Source organism: Pygocentrus nattereri, chromosome 2 (assembly GCF_015220715.1).
Source record: "Pygocentrus nattereri isolate fPygNat1 chromosome 2, fPygNat1.pri, whole genome shotgun sequence".
In the NCBI taxonomy this organism is placed as follows: Eukaryota; Metazoa; Chordata; class Actinopteri; order Characiformes; family Serrasalmidae; genus Pygocentrus; species Pygocentrus nattereri.
The window spans coordinates 20,986,309-21,008,988 of record NC_051212.1 but is presented as its reverse complement, the minus strand read 5'-3'; the positions used below and the strand labels follow the sequence as shown (position 1 = coordinate 21,008,988).

General features: G+C 41.3%; 2 non-coding genes across 2 annotated transcripts; one reads left to right on the top strand and one right to left on the bottom strand.

Annotated features, from left to right (window-relative positions):
• Positions 1-15,997: 15,997 nt before the first annotated feature.
• LOC119262690 lies at positions 15,998-16,162 on the top strand. Its single transcript, XR_005129832.1, has one exon. It is a non-coding gene; the product is annotated as a U1 spliceosomal RNA (small nuclear RNA).
• A 5,971-nt stretch (positions 16,163-22,133) lies between these two features.
• On the bottom strand, positions 22,134-22,325 carry LOC119262717. Its single transcript, XR_005129854.1, has one exon. It is a non-coding gene; the product is annotated as a U2 spliceosomal RNA (small nuclear RNA).
• Between the last annotated feature and the right edge of the window lie 355 nt (positions 22,326-22,680).

The following is a 22,680-nucleotide window of genomic DNA, read 5'->3' as shown; positions in this document are numbered from 1 at the left end:
GTCAAGTTAACTTTCAGCTGTCAGCTGTGTGAATTTACTGAACCTTGTACTGGGGCAGATTTTTTTTTCTCACCTTCGCAGTTTTCATCTAAGAGTTAATCAAAGAGTACAGTGCCCTTATGCAGACTGCAGCTTCCAAACTAGTGTGTACTCAACATTCAATGCTCATCAAAGTAAACAACACAGGACACACACACTTGGAAAATGTTTAAGTCAGAAACAATTTCGGAATTTTGTCACAATCGTGTATGTGATATTGCACAAGAGAGCATGACAGATGTAGACACCCTTGAGCTAGAGGACACAGAAGAATCCACAGTCACAGACCTCCAGGATCTAACAAGTCAGTCGGAGCATAATTTAGCATCTCTTTTTTAAAAAATGCAAACGATTCTTCATGTACCAGAGAAAGCTGTGCAGGAAATAATTCAACAGCTTAATCAAATACATCAGTTGTCACAGCCCTTAGTACATGATTCTGTTAAGGGTATTCTTACAAGATACTGTGACGGTATAAATGATTCAGTCGTAAAAGCTGTGGTAAACACAGTATCGGAAAGCAATGTCCTTTTGAAATTCTGTGGCAAAATGGTCCTTTATCTACCTCAAAAAGACGAGCATTATATGTGTTGAGAGAGTTTCTGTTAGTAATGCCAGTGGAATATATGGTTGATAAGGGCAAGAAATCTGTTGTGTTTGTACCAGTCCAGTCAGTGCTGCAGAAGCTGTTAAACAAGCATGATATTCTGGACAATGTCCTATCAACTCAGACTAATTCCCAATATGAATACCAATCTTACAAGGATGGTTCTAATTTCAAGGGAAATTACTTTTTCAAAACTGACGAATTAAGAGTTGCTCTTGGTCTTTAAATTGATGATTTTGAAGTTTCAAACCCCCTAGGAAGAAAAAGCACAAAATGTGTGCAGTGTACTGGGTGATTGCAAACCTTCCATCAAAGTACAGGTCCACACTTCATACAATCCAGCTCGCTCTCCTGCGCAATACAGTTAGCATGAAAGAACACGGCTATGCAAAAGTTTTGCAACCACTTATCAAAGACCTTGTTTCATTAGAGCAGCATGGTGTATATGTTGAGCCTTTGGGGAAAAGTGTCAGGGGCACAGTTTTGTATGTTTCAGCTGATAACTTAGGAGCTCACTCTCTTGCAGGATTTCAAGAGAGCTTCACAGTACAGCGAGTCTGTAGGTTCTGTATGGCAACAAGAAGTGAAGCCCAGAACAGAGAGGTGAGTACCAGAGACTTTGAACCTCGCACTATCACAAAAAACATGTACAGGAGGTGAGGCTAGACCGTGCTTTGAGTCCACACTATGGGGTGAAAGGTGGATGCCCACTGACAGAAAATTTGGAACATTTTCACTGTGTCACTGGCTATCCTCCTGACATATTACATGATCTTTTGGAAGGGATTGTTCCCACTGAGCTTTGTCTGTGCATTTCAGACTTCATTGCCAAGAAGTCTTTCACTTTAGATTTCCTTAACCAGACAATAAAGTCATTTGCATATTCATTCACTGACAAAACTGACCAACCTCAGCAAATTGTCAAAAACATTTCTAGCAAAAGGACAATTGGTGGAAATGGCCATGAAAATTGGACACTACTTAGGCTACTACCACATCTCATTGGTCACAGTATCCCAGAAGGAGACAGACTTCCCCAATTTTCACTTGCAGCCAAAACACCATTTTGTGGAACATTATCCTGAGTTGATTAGTGTTTGGTCCTCTTTCAGATGTTTGGACAATGCGTTTTGAGGGTCAGCATAAGGTATTCAAAAAGATCATTTGTGACTCTCAAAATTATAGAAATGTTGCTCTTAAGCTGGCCATCAAACACCAAAAAATGCTGGCATTCCATTTGGATTCCAGCTCATTTTTGTGTTGAGATGGACAAGGTTAGATCTGCGTTGGTCTCCTCGTACCCTGAGAATATACAGAATATATTTGATGAGAGCTCCACAGACACATTCAGTTCTTGTTGCAAATTCTGTCTTTATTGATGGAATTAAATACAGTGCAGATATGATACTCCCTGCTGGTTCATGTTCAGGTCTCCCTGAATTCAAACAGGTAATGCAGGTTGTTGCCATCAACACAGAGATCCTTTTTGTATGCAAGGTAATGACAGCATGGTACAGTGAACATTTCAGATCGTATGAACTCCGCCACGATAGTTTCCCGCCTCTGTGTGTGATTTGGACATCAGAGTTAAATGATGTCTTTCCGCTGTCAGCTTACAGAATAAAAGGAAAACTGATGGTGACACCAAAGCGGTTTATTTTTTGCTAAAAGTGTAATTTACTATTATTTTTCTGTTATTGTTTCTAGATGGCTACGAACTCAAAGATGCTCATGAGAGTCATTGTTTCAGAAGCTGACATAAGGAGAGTTGTTCTGCCTGCAAAACCAGCATCAGTTGAAGATTTAATATGTCAAGTTCAAGAAACTTTGGGATTTAACTTTAATTTCACAGTACAATATGAGGATCCAGATTTCAATAACTCTTTGTGCAACTTAACTGACATGTCAGAACTTCCTGAAAAACCTACACTGAAACTTATCCCTACACTACTGAAGATGCCTGTAGATGCACTCAGTGAGCAATTGAGTGATACACCCAGCAAGGCTGACACTGAGATACTTTCTAATTCTTCATCTCTCGAAAGAGTAGGACAATGGCCAGAAGATTTTGACATCCCCCTTTTTAGTGTTGATGTAGAATATAGGCGTCGACAAGGAAATCTGGATCACCTCAAAGATGGAGCTCTTCTGAAAATCACTAAAGAGCTCAAACACGAAATCCTGGAGAGACTAGCAGAAAGAATGTACACATTCAGAGCATATCCAGATAATGCAGAATATGATGAGGTTGCTGCTGCACTTGTAAAGAAACACCCAAGTCTCTCAGAGAGAGGTTCACGAAATGGTTGGAGTGGGTGGCAAAACAGCCTCAAATTTTAGATGGGAAACTACAGAACCAAACGGCGGAAATCGGGAAGCCATGATGTTGCAGTCAATGGTGGAAAATGTGGAATGAATTTGCCTGATGGAGAACCGCCAAGAAAGAATATAAAAAAAAATGCGAGATAAAGAAGTGCAGAAAAGAGCTCCAAGTTTGATTACCATAAAGCAAAACATGGATCTCTCCTTTGCCCTTCGACGAAAAGAAGTGGTAGAGAAAAAACCTGCAATCTGCCAACTGGTGGAACGATGGCCTGCTCTTTTCCTAGAAAATCAGGTATGCTTTGGTGACTGAATGTTGACTGAATGGTGACTGAACATTTTTAATTTTTTTCTCTTCTCTCTGTAAGGTTTACATGGAATTCATTTACATGGAATTCACTAGAATTGTTGGGATTGATTTAAAGCAGTACTTTTATGAAGGCTTTGATCAACACAACTCTCGACTCGTTGAGCTTTTCAGAACCAAAAATATCCATTGAAAAATAGCAAACCAGTAAGATCCTGCAATCAGACACTGCAAAATATGTACCAAAACTGATTTTGCAAGTGGGATATATACTGATGGGGCGGCACGGTGGCGTGGTGGGTAGCGCTGTCGCCTCACAGCAAGGAGGGCCTGGGTTCGATTCCCCGGCCGGGTGACCGGGGTCCTCTCTGTGTGGAGTTTGCATGTTCTCCCTGTGTCTGCGTGGGTTTCCTCCGGGTTCCCCGGTTTCCTCCCACAGTCCAAAGACGTGCAGTCAGGCCAATTGGGTGTGCTAAATTGTCCCTAGGTGTGAGTGTGTGAGTGACTGTCTGTCTGTGTCTGTGTGTCTGCCCTGCGATGGACTGGCGACCTGTCCAGGGTGTATCCTGCCTTCCGCCCGCAGACTGCTGGGATAGGCTCCAGCTCCCCCCCGCGACCCTGACGGAGAAGCGGCTTAGAAAATGGATGGATGGATGGATGGATATATACTGATGTCCATCATTGTTTTATTTTCCCTCAAGACCTCAGAGCCAACAGTCCTACGAACCCTAGCATTAAGAGGACTCCCCGTCATCCTTGGGGATAATCCAGAAGATTTCAAGACAAGCTTTGTAAGTTGAGCTTCATATTTTTGTTTATGTCGCTGAAAGATTCTGTGAATGTTTAAGCAATAGTACATGAGAAGAAGTGCTATAAGGTTGATTTTTTTTGTTTGTTTGTTTACTAACATTCCACGAGGTAAAAGATTTCCATTCTGTCAGGCATCCTGCTGCTAACCCACACTATTCTATCAACAGAAGTGTCCTTAAGTGATATTAATGCTTATATGCTTATAATAATCAAGGATCAGTTTCTAATTTCACAACTGATAAGAGTTACGAGCAATGGACAGAACATTTGGGTATGTTGTAGATTATTAGTCCCATACAAACTGTCTTGTGAAACATCAGTCCTGTGGAAAAGTGTCTCCCCAAAAGACTCAGATTAAGCTTGATATCTGTCAAGTTTGAAAAAGTTGAGATTTTAGAAAAATTGGATAAAATGGCTACCCACATCGCCAAAGCTGTTAGATATTAAAAACTTTTATTGATGTGAAATTGAAGTTGATTTCTTATTCGCCCGCTCTGTATTTCAATTTTCTGTTCTAATTTGAATGGTACAGTAGTTCCCTTCACGCACTTCTGGTTTACTCATCTAATCTGTGTCTCAAACTGCACATCAGTGTACTTTACGTACTACACTAATGTGTGCACTTCTGACATTGGAGCTCTGTTTTTAACACATGATTCATATGCTTGTGTGTCTAGTGTACTTCTGTGCAGTGTGGGACTAGCCAAGTGTTACCACACACTTCAGTAACCTAAGAAAAAAAGCTCTATTAGCTTGAACTGAAGTCCCTGTAGTTAGTAAATAGTAAGCCTTTGCATGTAATAAGCCTGGAATGTTAATGGTTTAAATGACAGTGTAAAATCTTGGCTTTTGTTTCATTCTAGCTTTCATGTGTGATTCCTACAATTTGACAGTCATTTTATTTAGTTTTTTGTAAAATCATTTGATCTTTGTGATATAAAGGTTCATTTGGGCCTCAGGGAAAACTTTTCCACAAGATTGATGACTTTTATAGTCATTTTAATTGGCATGTTGTATGGGATTAATTTTATTGCAGACAGTAGATATGTCAAGTTTTTTCTCTAGTCAACTTTCCTTTCCTGCCATTTAAGACTGTACAACTGGTCTTTGATCTATGAAAAATAGTAAATATGTTCTAATTTAGCACTGCTGTACAATGAAAAACATGTTTTAATTTTTGTCTTTTGTATTTTTTGTATCACAAAGCAATTGGTCTTTATACTACATAAATAATTTAGGATGAACAGACCAATAGAAATGCTCCAAAAAAACATTTTTTCTTTACATTCAAATTTAATATCTTGGAACTTTTGAGATACATGTTTTTCATTGGGCAGTGCCAATTTATATTGTCAATTTTTTTCTTGAATGTTTATGTTGAGTTAATTTTCAGAATTACTGTTTATGCTTCATGTCTGCTTCTCCCTGCACTACAACAGAACGTTTCTTGTTGACTAATAAGAGAAAATATTTACATCAGCCACTTTAATTTCTTGGAGCAGTGTTCAACAGATTAACACAGGGAATAATTCATCTAAGGTCATAGTTCGTATTTTCTTTGCAAACACTCAGTTTTGAAAGTTTTTTTATGACAGATAAAAGGCTCAGTATATTAAATGTCTGTACCAGGTATGCAACACTACAGATCTTGTGGGTTATGTTGTGATTGCACCAGAATTGATTCATTTTCCAGGTTGTTCACTTTGAAGTTTAATTTTTACGTAAAGTGTAAAATCAACCAAATGTTTTTAAGGTTAACATTTGCACAACTTGGAGCTTTGTGAGTTGCTTTTACCTTTTTTATGAAACTGCTGCTCTTTTCCAATAAATAAGATTTGATACCATTGACTTTATGTAATTTGGATGTTTTTGCAGTTGTAATATTAGTGCCACCTGAATTTAGAATATTTTGGGTATAAAACCAGTACGATGTGCATATTTTGATGAGTGACAATAACTTTTTATAATAATTGCAATAAACTTACACAAGCAAGTTAGATCAGTTGTGCAATAGTTACTATGACTTAAAAAGTTAAGTTACAGGTCCAGTACATATTGAGTGTCAATTACTGAGGGTTTGTCTGTTGAACTTAAAGACATGCGTTTGTTCAACTCAATACAGTTTTACAAATTACAAAAAAAATGAGTTTCGAAAACTTAATTCATTTGAGGCAACGAATTACCTCAAATAATTTGAGTAAACTTAACTTGTTAGTGTTTACAGTGCAGGAGCTTTGTCCAAGTCAAAGGCCTGCGGCAGCAACTCTGACACTGCAGAGCTGGTGAGCGAGAACGTCTCCCCCTCTGGGACACCGACGATCCTGATGTTCTGGCGGCGAGACCTGGACTCCAGCTCATCACATTTAGCATCCAGTGCGCTCACTTCTTTCGTTAAAAGCTCCACTTTAGCCTGCAGTGCTAACACATCCCCTGAGTACGTGGTCAACGAGTGCTGCATATCCGACACCGTGGATTTCAGAGTTGAGACCTCAGTTTTTAGAGCAGTGAAATCGCGAATAATTTCAACCTTCATGTCGTGGAGCTCGGACTTTATCACTGCCCTCAGGTCTTCGGCCACAGCCTGCGCGATCTCACATTTCAGCGTGGAGGTGTCCAGCGTCTCAACCGGAGTGAGGTACTTAGCCGTAGGGTGAGTAACGGCTCTCGACGGCGAGGCTGTGTTGGAGAGCTGGCCGTATAAGCAGCTGAGAGGGGCCGGGATCTTTGGTAGCTTTAGCGGCTTTTGGAGGCATAATGACCACCAAACAAGTCCACAAAGTTCATAAAGACATTAAGTGCAGTGACAAACCAACCAAGAAGTGCAAACGAGCCTCAAAACATTAAAATAAAACTCCGATCGGCAGAGAGCTGCAAAAACACGGCTACACCATGCTGCGTCACACCGGAAGTCTCAGACTCAATGTTACATTAAGGATCTATTAAGGATTTATTATTTTATATATATATATATATATATTTAGTCTTTTGTTAAGATTTTATATTACATCACTGTTGGTCACTGGAGTTGAGGTGGCCGTTTACCATAGATTGATCCAGCGGCTGATACTGTCTGGGAAATCATTCATTTACAGTAAAAACCTGATGCTGCTCGACTGTTTACATGTAACCATGGTGACGAAATGTGGGCGGGGCATTCGGGCAGCGGTGACATCACAGTCGCGGAGGCTATAAAAGGCAAGTGCTGCTTGAAAATCCTTGTTGCGTTTGTGTCGCAGATCCCAAAGCAGGAACGGTAAGTCGGAGCCGGAGTGTTCTGAGTGTATGTATGTATAAATATGTATACATCCGTGTCTGTGTCTCTCTCACATAAAAAATGTATACATCCTTTTCTGTGTCTCTCTGTCTCTCTCTCTCTCTCTCACACACTGAAAGGACCGGACGTTTTTGGTCCGTTTATGAAGAGGAACCAGAGAGTGGATCACCTGTCCTGTGGAAAGTCTCAGTCTCAGCGAGCGCGCTCGGTGCAGGAAGACAGAACCACTCTCGTAATCAATCAAAGAGTTTATTAAGTCTTCTGCACAAAGAAAGAAGGGCACTCCTTCTTTTATACAAACACGTCCTGCCCTGTTGCGTACAAGCAAACAGGGTGGACCCAAATAAGTTGTCTAACAGTCATGAAATGCTAAGCTGACACTCACGGACCACCGGAACTGCCCAAGGGAGGGGGGCTTCTGCTCTGTGTACGATAATCTTACCTACAAAAGGGAACAAATGGTTCTGGACGGAATGTCTTCATGATAAGAGAAGCAAGTTGTTTGTGCAAACTGCCAAGGACAGCAGCTATGCTTGCTGCAAAATCTGCTTAGAGCAGAGTTGGAGCAGAGTTAACCCTTTCACACACATAAAAAAATGCATACATCCGTGTCTGTGTCTCTCTCTCACATAAAAAATGCATACATCCGTGTCTATACGATATTAAGGCAGGGTTTTTTACCATTTCTTGTTCTTGTAGTTTTTCTTGTTCTTTGGACCATGAAAACCACAGAAAGGAAAAAGCCTCCAGCTGTTATGACAGACATGATGCGCTACTGGAGCTCTCCTATTGCTTTTCCAGTCCTACGTTTTCCAAGACATTTAAACTTTTTTTTTAAAATTTATATTCAATTTACATATAACATTTGACACAGGACCGCGACCCTAAGTGGACTAAGCGGTTAACGATGATGATTTGACACAGGCAAAACAACATGGTACCTCACAGTAAGAGAAATTTAGCCTTCACTCTTTACTTACAGAAGCATTTACACACAATGAGATCAACAAAACAGCCAAGTAAACAAAAAAGCAAAGCGACTGCATAGAGAGAACTACTTCAGCCCCTCATTGCTACATAGTCAACTCTTACTGTCTATATCATTATATCAAATAGCCCTACCTCGGCATGCAGCTTAGACGTGATATTTGCGAAAAAACATGAAACATCAGGAATGATTTGTGTATTAACATACATACATAACACGTTAAATGCGCTAAACATAAATACCGAGTCTTATTTTCACCAACAGAGGGGGGTGCACCGTTCCCGGAGGTACTGCAATACCGGGTCGATGCGTGGAGTGGACGGAGCAAGCCCCTATTCCAATCTTTTTTCAGATAATTGGAAGAGAAGAGAAGATGAAGGAAAGAAGACGGATGATAGGTTTACAGAGAAGGTTACAGAGGTATTTTAATTTAGTACATGAAGGGTATGATTTTTATGAAGAAATAACAAATGTAAAACAGGAAATGACACAGATAGCAAATGTACAAGGAAGGGGCGTGATTATGCATGGTAGGGAGCAGGAGGTGGAAGAAGGGGAAAAGTGTACTCGGTTTTTTTTTCAAGAGGATTATGGAAAGGGGGAGGGGCATAACGGAACTGTATAGAAAAGATGGAGGGAGGGCTACTGAGGGGGCAGATATAATGGAAGTGGTGGAGGATTTTTATGGGGACTTGTATAGAGAAGAAGAAGCGGAAGAGCAAGTAATGAAGGAAGTGTTGGATCTTATACAGCAGGAAATTGTAGGGGGTGCTTCTCTAGCGGAAGATTTCACACGGAAGGAAGTGGAAGAGAGTATGAGAAAGTTTAAAAAAGGTAAGACGCCGGGGCAGATGGGCTGCCAATAGAATTTTATCATGCTTTTAGAGAACTTTTGATTCCGGATTTATTGGGAGCTATAAATGAGGTGGATGAGCAGGAAGTATTGCCTGAACGTTTTAGGGTGGGGTTGGTGGCACTACTGTTCAAGAAAGATGACAGATCCGATTTAAAAAATTGGAGGCCTATCACTCTTTTAAATTGTGATGTAAAACTTTTAGTAGACTTTTAGCGACACGATTGGCCGGGGTATTGCAGCAGGTAATATACCCAGACCAAGCCTGTGCTATACCAGGACGGAGGATAACAGACAGCCTTGTACTGATTCGGGATACCATCTGTCTGGCGAGGGATAGAAATATTAGATTGATAGTGCTAAATTTAGATTTCGAAAAAGCCTTCGATCGGGTCTCGCACCAGTACCTATTTCAGGTACTGCAAAAGATGGGATTTCCTAGGCGGTTCTTAAGGTGGGTGGGACTACTGTACAAGGATATAGTCAGTAGAATCATTATAAATGGGAATCTGTCAAAGGCGATTAATATAGGTCGCGGTGTTCGTCAGGGATGCCCCTTATCGCCCCTGCTATATGTGGCTTGTATAGAGCCGCTGGCACAGTGCTTGCGAAGGGATACCTCGCTAAACGGGGTAAGTATCCCGGGGAGTGGAGGAAAGGAAGTAAAATGTGTGGTGTACACGGATGACATGAATGCACAAATGAAGAATCAGTGAGGAGGACTTTTATCTTGACAGAGTGGTTTGGGAGGGGATTGGGGGCAAAACTGAACAAAAATAAATCTGAATTGCAGTTTTTTGGGCCATGGGGTCAGGAGAGATCTACTGATTTGGGAGCCAGGGTGAAGGAGACAAATATGAAAATTTTGGGAATTTATTTGGATAAGGAAGGGGAAGGGTCAGGAAATTGGGTGGGCTTGTTGAATAAGGCCTGACAGAGACTGGGCTTATGGAAAATGAGAGATATGACGTGGGAGGGGAAGGTATTGATAGTGAAGGCAGTGATTGTACCATTGTTTTCACTTATTGCGAATGTGTTTATGCCTCCTAAAAGAGTGATCCTAGAGTTAGAACGGGCTGTGTTTTATTTTTTTGGGGTTCAAAGTGGGAAAGGATAAGAAGGGAAGTGGTTAAAAGGAATCCGATAAACAGGGGGAAGGGAGTTCCAGATTTTTATTTGTTTTTAGGGAGTGTGTTTTGTGCGACTATGGTAAGATATGCTATGGAGGACGGGAAGAATACAGGAGCGCTGGCGAGGTTCTGGATGGGTTCGTATCTACCGAAATTGAAGATCTTGAAGGTGGACTTAAAAGCCCCACTAGCCTTTAATTTGCCCAAGATATACTCTTTTATCCCCATAAAATGCGTGCTTGTGTGCAGGACCGGAGCAGCATGCGGATGAGCACTGATGTATTTCAAATGATGTTTCTAAAATGTATTTTGCATGAACCTGCACATATGTTGCTTTGGGGATGAATGTATTTAGATTTGGTTGTCTGGATATTTTATAATTGGGACTTAGCTGTTGTGAAGGCTTGGGGGTAAAAGATGTTTTGTGGAGGATGAGCTGAATTCCCTGATATGCTTTTATACTTCTTTTATATGTATTTATTTATTTGTGACATTTATCAAATTTATCAAAAAAACTACTGTTCCTTGGCTTTTGGCAGGAAGAGTAAATGTGCTTATAAACAAGGAGTTTTTTTTTATTACTTGGGCAAATGCACACACTCTCTCGATGCAGAATATCATTTCAACATTGAGTGTGTTAACATGCACTTAATAATCCCACAACTTCAGAAAAGATTTTGTCACTAATTCGATTAACATGTTTACCCGCACTTAAGTAATCAGATACGGGGGAAACTCTTGGTTTACGTCAGTCGGGCAGTAATCAGATTTATGCTCTGTAACCCAGCAATATACTCATAGAAGAAGACATGACAAACCATTTAAACTCAAACTTCATGCTGCGACCTTTTTTTTTTAACACAGTGCCACAGTACTTGAAAATACACAATATTTCCAAAAGTATTCACTCGTCTGCCTTCACATCCATATGAACTTGAGTGACATCCCATTCTTAATCCATAGGGTTTAATATGATGTTATCCCACCCTTTGCAGTTATAACAGCTTCAACTCTTCTGGGAAGGCTTTCCGCAAGGGTTAGGAATGTGTTTATGGGAATTTTTGACCATTCTTCCAGAAACGCATTTGTGAAGTTAGACACTGATGTTGGATGAGAAGGCCTGGCTCGTAGTCTTCACTCTAATTCATCTCAAAGGTGTTCTATCAGGTTGAGGTCAGGACTTTGTGCAGGCCAGTCAAGTTCTTCCACACCAAACTCGCTCATCCATGTCTTTATAGAGCTTGCTTTGTGCACTGGTGCACAGTCATGTTGGAACAGGATTGACACTGCAGAAAGTGGGCGACCTCTGTGCACTATGCACCTCAGCATCTGCTGACCCCGCTCTGTCATTTTACGTGGCCTACCACTTTGTGGCCGAGTTCCTGTCATTCCCAGTTGCTTCCACTTTGTTATAATACCACTGACAGTTGACTGTGGAATATTTAGTAGCAAGTAGTTCACGGTACCACTCAGGAATTCACTGAGCTGTTTGTAGAAGCAGTCTGCAGGCCTAGGTGCTTGGTTTTATACACCAGTGGCCATGGAAGCGATTGCAACACCTGAATTCAATGATTTGGATGGGTGAGTAAATACTTTTGGCAATATAGTGTATGACCATAGGTCCGCTAGAAGATAAGGAAAATTTAAATCCTTGATTTTGTCAAGAATGCAGTCAGTTTCAGCGTTGCCCCAAAAGTGTTTTGCTGCCATGTGTGCATTTTTGCACACATGCAGACTGAGAAATCTGAATTTACATGCACTGAGAAGTCTGATTACTGAGCTAAAAATTCAGCCCTCTTTACTGGATTTCTACATCTTAATCCAATCTAAGAAATCCGAATATGTTGTGTACATTATCATTTGAATACTCAGATAACTGCAGAAATCTGATTATAATAGCATTATTGAGTGCATGTAAACACAATCACTGCTGTCTTACAAACAATTTACACTCAATTTTTAAAAAAATAAAATCTTTACACACAGGAACAATAACAGAGACATTCGTTGGTGCACTGTTGGATCAAAGCATCATCCGAGTTTAAACAGGCCTAAAGCATGTCCTGGAAGAAAAACAGTAAACAGAAACAATGAAATAAATCTAAAAGACACAGAAAACTTTCTAGAAAACCTCCCTTACTGTACATCCCTTACAGGATGGCTCCTTCTCTAGCATAATGCTGTTAATATAGCACAATCTATAGCATTATGTTAATATTTCTACAAATGTTCATATTCTGTAATATTCTGTATATAATAGCTATTTTCTCTACTCAAACCTAAATGGCTATAGAAGTTAATTTCTGCACTTGTACAGATATTCACATATCCCTTTAGCTCCTTTCACACTGGCTCTTTATTACTCTTTTTTTATTGCATTTCCCTCTTATTTAAATACTTGTTAAGAGTCTGTGTGCTTGTCTGGTCTGTTCAGTGTGCTTACATGTCATACATGTGCGACTCACCAAGACGTGTTTTTATAACATGTTGGCGAAATAAAGTGATTCTGATTGTTAAAGGTAACTCATGAAGAGATTATATTACTGTATTAAAATGAGTAATTTTTTTTTTCTTATTCATTTTATTAATAAAAAATGAATTTATTAATTTTATTTTTTTATGACTCTGCAAATGAAACTGGATATCACTCAATAAAACCGTTAGACGTTGTTATCTGTGTGTTGTTCCCGACCTCACAAACCGAGGTGGTCAGTACAGACAGGCTGGTCAGAGGAGAAGGGGAACGCTGCAGACCGGAGCCCTAAAGGGGAGGGAACTGGGGGCGGGAGTCTGTCAATCAGTTTTTGCATCAACCAATGTAATAGGTCAGGCCAACCGCAGATTAGATGGGGCTGTCCGTCATTTTCTGCCAATAGCCAATCTGAGGGTCCGGCTGCAGACCTGCACTCGGCCTGACCTGCAGCGCCAGCCTGTTAACGCCGTCGGCGCCGCTCTGACACCACGGGGCTTCTGTTGGTTTTATGAGGGAAAAACAGCGAACCACGAACTGCTGGACAACAAGAGTCACACTGAATGTTTATTAACGCTGTCAGACTAATTATAAAGCAATTTAATGTGGAAACTTTCTAAAGAAATCCACAATAAAACACAATGTCGAGCTCATTCACAGAAAAAAACAAACACTACCGTCACTGCTGAAACTCATGAACGCCACGCTGAAGACGACTAGAACCGTTAGGAATAAAACCTGGTGGTTTTGCTTCATAACGAGAATTGGCTTGATGGTTGCCGTTAGAGACCATTAGGAAACTAACAACTGTACATTCAATCAGTCCCAGATCACCTGATTAAACGATCTGAATCCCTTACACTGCGATACCAACCCAGAACACCATCAGCGACTGAAAACCACCAGGAACCGACAGACACTTTTAATGGGTTCTATGACTTTTTTCAACAGGGAGGTATTAAGTGTGCACATATTTCTATGTTGTGTTTGTGTTTTTACCCACAAAGTCAGGAAGAGCATGTTCCATCAGTTCACTAAGACTTTTGTGTGTGATGGTCAGCCAGTGTTTGCATGAACTCCGTCCTGCTTTACCTGCCAAAGAGACCTAAGCGTGTACAACAACAGCTGTAATAGTGTCGTTCTTCTTCATCTTTCGGCTGCTCCCTTTAGGGGTCGCCACAGCGGATCATCTGCCTCCACCTTGCCCTATCCATTGCCTCCTCTACTTTTACACCAACCATCTCCATGTCCACCTTCACTACATCCATAAACCTTCTCTGAGGTCTACCTCTTCTCCTTCTACCCGGCAGCTCCATCTCCAACATTCTTTGCCCAATATATCCACTATTCCTCCTCAACACATGTCCAAACCATCTCAACCTGGCCTCTCTGGCTTTATCTCCAAACTGCTCCACCTTCACTGTCCCTCTGATCTGCTCATTTCTAATCTTGTCCATCCTTGTCACTCCCAACGAAAATCTCAGCATCTTCATCTACGCCACCTCCAGCTCAGCCTCCTGTCTTTTAGACAGAGCCACAGTCTCCAAACCATACATCATAGCAGGACACACTACTGTCTTGTAAACCTTCCCTTTCACTCTTGCTGCTATCCTTCAGTCACACATCAGCCCTGACACCCGTCTTCACCCACTCCATCCTGCCTGCAACCCTCTTCTTCACCTCTTTTCTACACTGTCCATTGCTCTGGATGGTTGACCCAAGATATTTGAAGTCATCCACCTTTACGACCTCTACTCCTTGCATCTTCACCTTTCCACCTGCCTCCCTCTCATTCACACACATGTATTCCGTCTTGTCTCTACTGACCTTCATTCCTCTCCTCTCCAGTGCAAAACTCCACCTCTCCAGATTCTCTTCCACCTGCTCTCTACTCTCACCACAGATTACAATGTCATCTGCAAACATCATGGTCCATGGAGCCTCCTGCCTGACCTCATCTGTCAACCTGTCCATCACCATTGCAAACAAGAAGGGGCTCAAAGCTGATCCCTGATGTAACTCTACCCTCACCACTGTCTCACTATCCTCATACATGTCCTGCACCACCCTAACATACTTTTCAGCTACACCTGACTTCCCCATACAGTACCACAGTTCCTCTCTTGGCACCCTATCATATGCCTTCTCTAGATCCACAAACACACAATGTAGCTCCTTCTGACCTTCTCTCTACTTCTCTACCAACACTCTCAACGCAAAAATTCCATCTGTGTTACTCTTTCTGGGCATGAAACCAAACTGCTGCTCACTGATCTGAACCTCTCGCCTTAGCCTTGCTTCAACAACTCTTTCCCATACCTTCATGGTGTGGCTCATCAACTTTATACCTCTCAACAGCTGTAATAGTGTATTGATCTGAAATAAGACATTCGGTGGTGTTTAACGCACCTTCAAACTATCTTCCCCCTTCCGCGTGCCTGAGCGGTGTGTGACGCCTTTTTGCACTTTCCTTCCAACCATTGGCTGATGCACAAAATCAGAGACAGGTCATTCCCGCTTGTGATTGGCCAATGCAAGTTTTGATGGACAGCTCATCTGTTATATGATTGGCCGATGCAAATGTGTGCCCGCCCCTTCGCTCCGCCCACTGGTTCTCCGGGCTGCAGACACACACACACAGCCGGGTCAGAGCGCCTCTCGTGTTGAATCTGCTGACGGGAAACAAACGGAGACAACGCTTGTAAATGTTGTGCTTATCAACAAAACTTAGTTTGACAGAAAAAAACACCGTTTTTAGCAGGATGGGTAAAACAAAAAGCTTTTGTTAAGAACGATGTTTAAAGAACTCGGGATAACTTAAATACGTCACCCCCGCCGTCTCATTTTAAAATACTTAAACCCACCCTGGACGCATTTCCCCCCTAAAGCAGAGCGACTGCGTGTTCTGCGGCTTAGTGTTTCACATCATGCTGCTGCGCCTCCAGTGAAGCTGTGTCCCGCGCGTTTTAGCAGTTTGTTAAATATTCAGCGCGCGGTGCATCATGGGAAGCGCCATACTGTGCTTTTCTTACAGGAACATCACACAAACTCGGGCACGGACGTTGTGGTGAGAGCAGCTCGGTGTTTGTAGCGTTTCTGTCCAGGTTTTATTCCGCTGGTGAAATTAGCGGAGTGGTCACCGTCTCCGTGTGTCGTGCTGTCAGTGGTGGCTTCGCTCCCCGAGGCGAGCACAACTCATACTTACCTGGCAGGGGAGACACCATGATCAAGAAGGTGGTTCACCCAGGGCGAGGCTCAGCCATTGCACACTAGGCTGTACTGACCTCTGCGAATTCCCCAAATGTGGGAATCTCGACTGCATAATTTGTGGTAGTGGGGGACTGCGTTCGCGCTCTCCCCTGATTAGCGGGTGAAAAAAAGATTATAGAGAAAAACGGCAACAGCTGCTGTAGCATTAATAGTAATATAGTGCGGGGTTCTCTGTAGACAGCAGCGTCTGCTGTTTGGGAGTCTACAGCGACCGGGGAGTCTACGGTGACAGTAGACAGCTGCGCGTTCTGAATGGGAGTCTACGGTGACCGGGGAGTCTACGGTGACTGTAGACAGCTGCGTCTGCTGAATGGGAGTCTACGGTGACCGGGGAGTCTACGGTGACTGTAGACAGCTGCGCGTTCTGAATGGGAGTCTACGGTGACCGTAGACAGCTGCGCGTTCTGAATGGGAGTCTACGGTGACCGGGGAGTCTACGGTGACCGTAGACAGCTGCGCGTTCTGAATGGGAGTCTACGGTGACCGTAGACAGCTGCGCGTTCTGAATGGGAGTCTACGGTGACCGGGGAGTCTACGGTGACTGTAGACAGCTGCGTCTGCTGAATGGGAGTCTACGGTGACCGGGGAGTCTACGGTGACTGTAGACAGCTGCGCGTTCTGAACGGGAGTCTACGGTGACTGTAGACAGCTGCGCGTTCTGAACGGGAGTCTACGGTGACTGTAGACAGCTGCGCGTTCTGAACGGGAGTCTACGGTGACTGTAGACAGCTGCGCGTTCTTTTGTTTTTTTTTTGGAAAAATACAATTCACTAATTCCCATGTTTCGTCTTTTTGAAATATATGTATATGTACACGGTCACATACGCACACACCAACAACAAATCTACCCCCCAAAAAAACCCTTGATAACAATGAAGGATGAAATAATGAAATTAATTACAAAATACTGTGTATTAAACAATAACCACCCCCCCCACCAACGCCCCCACCTCAGCTCAACATGACCAACTCACATATTGCTAGTTATTTATACAATATAAAAGGCAACACAAAAACAAGCACACGTCCTATGCAACAATAAGTGCTAATGAGGGGTCAGGAATCCCAAATATAGCGATCAGAGGGCAAGGTTGGAGATTCACCCCAAGAAGAGTGGACATAGTCGTAAAATAACACTCCCAGAAGCCGTTCAGATCAGGACAAAGAAAAAACATGCGGCTAAGGTGACAAGGAGAGCCATGGCATTTATCACATTTGTCTTCCATTTCCGGATACGGTTCAGATAGTCTAGCCTTAGAGAAATGCACCCTGTATAAGACCTTTAATTAGATAAGTCCGAGACGGGCACAAGAGGTGGTAGATCGAATCCTTTCTATGGCCTGTTCCCAGGATTCCACATGAATTTGTATTCCAAATTCACTCTCCCATATGCATTTAAATTTACCAGTTGAGTGGCTACTAAAAGCCGAGATAATGTCACACAGCTTTGAAATAAGTGTGATGGGGAACAAATGAAAGCATGGTTTCCCACCGCTGTTCTAGAGGTGAAGAGGGGAAATTAGGAAAACACTTAGCCACAAATTTAGCGAAACAAATGAGTAACAGGGAGACCGTATCGAGATGACTAATTGGCGAAACTATCAAAGACACCATCTACATATAAATATTTGAAATGTGTAAGACCCTTGTCATACCACACTGAAAATGTTGTGTCCACAAGTGATGGAGGAAATAAATGGCTGTTATGTAAAGGACCCAAGGAAGAAGCAGCTACAAATTGAAAGTGCCGTCTAAACTGATACCAGATCTTGAGCGTATTAAGAACCACTTGATTAGCAGTGTACAGAGAGGGTACTGTAGGTAAAGAGGAATAAAGTAGAGCAGATATAAAAGATCCCTTATAGCATGATAGCTCCAATTTACACCAAGAGGATCCAGGAAATTTTAACCAGTAACCAAGTTTGTGGATGTGAGCGGCCCAATAGAAAGTTAGAAAGTTAGGTAATGCAAGTCCTCCACTAAGTCTGCATCTCTGCAGTAAAGTTTTACGAACTCTAGGTGATTTCCCTCCCCAAATAAAAGAACAAATTATCTTATCCAGTGAGTCAAAAAATGTTTTGGAAGAAAAAGAGGTATTGTCTGGAATAAAAATAAAATTTTTTGTAAAATATTCATTTTAAACAACATTGATCTTTCCAATTAAGGAAAGGAGGAGATTACCCCATCTTTGAATATCGGAAGTAATCTTTAAGATGAGGGGAGTGAAATTAGCAGATGCAAGGCTAGATAAAGAATGAGTCACATTGATACCTAGGTATTTAAACCCCAATGGACTAAACTGAAAAGGTAAATCTGACTGTTGAAGATGACAAGCTGCAATATTAACGGGAAAACACTCATTCTTCCCCAAATTTAATTTGTATCCTGAAAAGGTGCTGAAGCTCTCCAAAATACTTAAAACAGCAGGGATGTTTTAAGTGTGGGATCTCTTATATATAATAACAAATCATCTGCATACAACGATAATTTATATTCAATTCCATTACGGGTGATTCCTTTGAATAAGGAGGAAGATCTTAACGTAATAGACAGAGGCTCGATAGCAATGGCAAAAAGCAAAGGTGACAGAGGGCAACCTTGGTGACTTCCACGTCCAAGGGCAAAATAATCAGAATAAACATCATTAGTGTGGACACTAGCTTTAGGGGATGAATAAAGGAGACGAATCCAAGAAATAAATTTATCACCAGGTCCGAATTTCCTCAAAACTGCAAACAAGTACTCCCACTCTACCCTATCGAATGCCTTTTCAGCATCTAAGGAAATTGCAAGTTCATGAAGTTCAGCCGAATGTTTTGAGTAAATTATATTGAAAAGTGTGCGGGTGTTAAAAAACAGTTGACGTCCCTTTATAAACCCATTTTACTCTTCGGATATAATACGAGGAAGCACATTTTCTAAACGGGATGCAATTATCTTAGCTAACACCTTTACATCAGCATTGAGCAAAGATAATGGTCTGTAGGACCCACAGGAGGTTGGATCTTTGTCCCTTTTGAGAAGGAAAGCAATAGTGGCTTGTGTCAGGGTCGGTGGCAGTGAACTACTTTTTAAGGATTCTTTGAATACGGATAAAAGTAGCGGAGCCAATTTACCAATAAATGTTTTGAAAAATTCAATCGGAAACCCATCAGGGCCTGGGGCTTTGTTAGATTGCATAGCTTTAATTGCAGCTGAAACTTCTTCAAGGGAGAGTGGGGAGTCTAGTTGCCTGGCAGCGTCAGTATCAATGACAGGGTTCGAAAGGTTCAGAAGAAATTCGTTCATTTTAGTGTCACCTGCAGGGAATTCAGATTTATATAATGAAGAGTAAAACGATTTGAAATTAATTTCCAAGGGATCTGTAGTAATAATATCACTAATGTTTTTAATACTAGGTATCAAATGGGAAGTGGCCTGCCGCCATAATTGATGTGCCAGTAAATTACTTGCCTTGTCACCATGTTCGTAATACGAGCCACGACTGTGTAGTAATAAGCGCTCTGCCTCTTTAGTTGAAGTGAGATCAAATTCTGTTTGCAAATCAAAACACTGCTTAAGCAGTTCCGGAGAAGGGTTCAGTGCATATCTTTGATCAAGGTTACTAATTGCAGATGAAAGTTCATTAAGCTGAGGATTAACCATTTTATTAGAAAAAGCAGAGTAACAAATAATTTGACCTCTCAGGTAACATTTAAGCGTCTCCCAAAGCAATGAATATGAAGAAGAGTCATTTTGATTGAAAGAAAAGAACTCATCAGTGAAGCTTGAAATGAGTTCACAAAATTCCTTGTGTGCCAAAAGAAGAGAGTTAAACTTGGTGGGCTACGTTGATGAAAATAAAATATTTAGTAATAAAAGGTGAGTGGTCAGAAATTACAATACACGAATAGTCTGAAGAATTAACAGAAGAATTAAGCGTACTGTCGATGACTATTTTTTAAATCCTAGAATATGAGTGGTGCACCTGGGAAAAGAAAGACATTTTTTTGACAGAGGGGTTATGAAACCTCCACAGATCAACAAGACCATTCCGTTTCATAAGATCAGAAAATACGTTGGACATGGCAGATTGAGTCAGATTACGAGGATTAGAGCGGTCCAAGAATGGGTCAAAAACACAATTAAAATCCCCTCCGAGGATCAGCAGGTGAGTATTCAAGAAGGGGATGCTACTCAACAATCTGTCATCGAAATTCGGGTCATATACGTTTACCAACAAAACCTTTTTTTGAATTAGGGTACCAGCAACTATGAGGTATCTGCCATTCCTATCAGCAATAACACCTGTGGATGAGAACGGAACTTTTTTGTTAATTAAAATAGCGACTCCTCTAGCTTTTGAATTAAGGTTTAAGTGGAAGTCTTGACTTACCCACGGGCAATGTAACCTACGATGATCTTTAATATGAAGATGAGTCTCCTGTAAGAATACTAAATCAGAGTTTAAACATTTCAAGTGTGTAAAAACTTTAGATCTCTTAACAGGATTACCCATACCTTTAATATTCCAGCTAATAAATCTAAGAGGTGTGCCTGGCCAGCAATGCTGGGATCTATATTGGCATTAACCATTTAAAAAGATAAAAAAAAAAAACAACAAAAATGTAAATGGCCATAGAGAGCAGAGGTGGGACACCCTCCCCCCAACATACCCCTAAACAAAAATACACCCAAAGTGCCCCTCACAAACCCAGAACAAAGGGGACAGCAGTGTTTCCCACATTAACCTAAAGTTGTAGTCTATACTAATGTTGAACTACCCGGAGACTACGCGGAGCAAAGTAAGCAAGAAGAAGAGACAGAAGAAAAAAAAGAAGAAAAAACCTCCCGCCGATTTCAACATCATTTAATGGTATGCGCACCATGCAAAACGTGATATATATATACACTGCTCAAAAAATAAAGGGAACACTCAAATAACACATCCTAGATCTGAATGAATGAAATATTCTCATTGAATACTTTGTTCTCTACAAAGTTGAATGTGCTGACAACAAAATCACACAAAAGTCATCAATGGAAATGTTGGACACACTGACCAGCCTGTCGGTACTGACAGCCTCCGTTTTTAGAGGTGCACGATTTTACATCCACTATTCAATAAACATAAAGGCATTAATCTAATGCCAATTTCTCAATAGTAAACGGCACTGATAACCAGGAGAGAGTAACTGGTAAACATTAGCTTTGCTGCCAGCTCTGTTCACCACAGAAGAGCAGCCAGCTGCACCAGCTGAACATAAGTTCCATCGTAGCCTAGTTTGTATGTAAACTTGTTTAATGTAAACTAGAATTTAACTTGCTGTTATAACTTAAAATGAACACACCCTATAGTGGATGCAAGTTCTGCCATAAAGATCAGTTTAAATGGCAGGTTAATTTGATCGACGGGAAACATGAAGAACAAAATACATAAAAAAACGTAATTCTGTGCGACAATATTTTGACCTACAGCCAGAGAACTTGCAGAATTGCCACTCTGTCTTGTGGGTTCCTCAAACTCTACAGGGAGCTCCAAAGCGAGTCCCATATGAAGGGGTTAAGATGGAGCATCTGAGCGAGATCAGTTTATAAATTCCTAAACATTTTTAATGTAAAAGAACAGCATGAAACATTTTAACACACATATTTTCAGGAGCTCGCGGACACCGGGCGTTTTGCAGTCATGTATTTGATATAACGGGGGAAATAGGAAGAGGCCAGGGTCCTCCTAAACTGGCCCTGATGGAGCCGCTGTTGTAGCTGTTGTGCGGCTACAGGTAAAACCCGCTGCAGTGCAGTAACAGCTCAACACCTGTTTGGAGAATAAAGCCGATGAGAGCAGGCCGAAAAACTGGTTTGGTTTTCGCGTTTTTTGGGGGAGAAAATCCTCGTTTATAAGCACAACATTTACAATAAAAGACCTAGAAAGCGTTTGTTCAGAGAACAGAGAAAGGTGGCTTCTTGGTTCGCGTCAGCAGATTCGACGCAGCCTCGAGCACACCTTACACCACAAGAGGCGCCGTGGCCTCCACACGTCCCAGCCCTCCACCTACTTTCTCTTCTTTTAGACCAGCCAAAAGGGGGTGCACCGCTCCCGGAGGTACTGCAATACCGGGTCGATGCGTGGAGTGGACGGAGCAAGCCCCTATTCCATCTCCCTGCTCCAAAAATCTATTTAATATATGGTCCCCGGGTAGGGGACGTATCAGATATTAAACTGATAAGAACAGATTTTTTTTTTTTTTTTTCTGTCTGGATCAGAAAAAGGATTTACAATTTTGCTGTGACGCATACCTTTTCATCATTTCCAGGTTTTAAAAAAAATTGTATTTTAATTTTAAAATAAACATTTTAAACAAAACATTTAAAACCATTTAAAACAACACAACTTTTAAGTTATCAATATATTTATCAATATAAAAGTCGTGTCCCCCCCGAAAAACTTGGTAGATAAAATAAACGGAGAAAGCCATGAACATGATCCCACAACCCATACAGTTATACTAAATAACTATAACAAAAGATCACATGCCGTTCTAATAATTCCTCCACCTTGTACTGTAAAAAATAATAAATGACTAAACTATAACAGACACTAGCATACTTAACCCCTTACAAACACGCA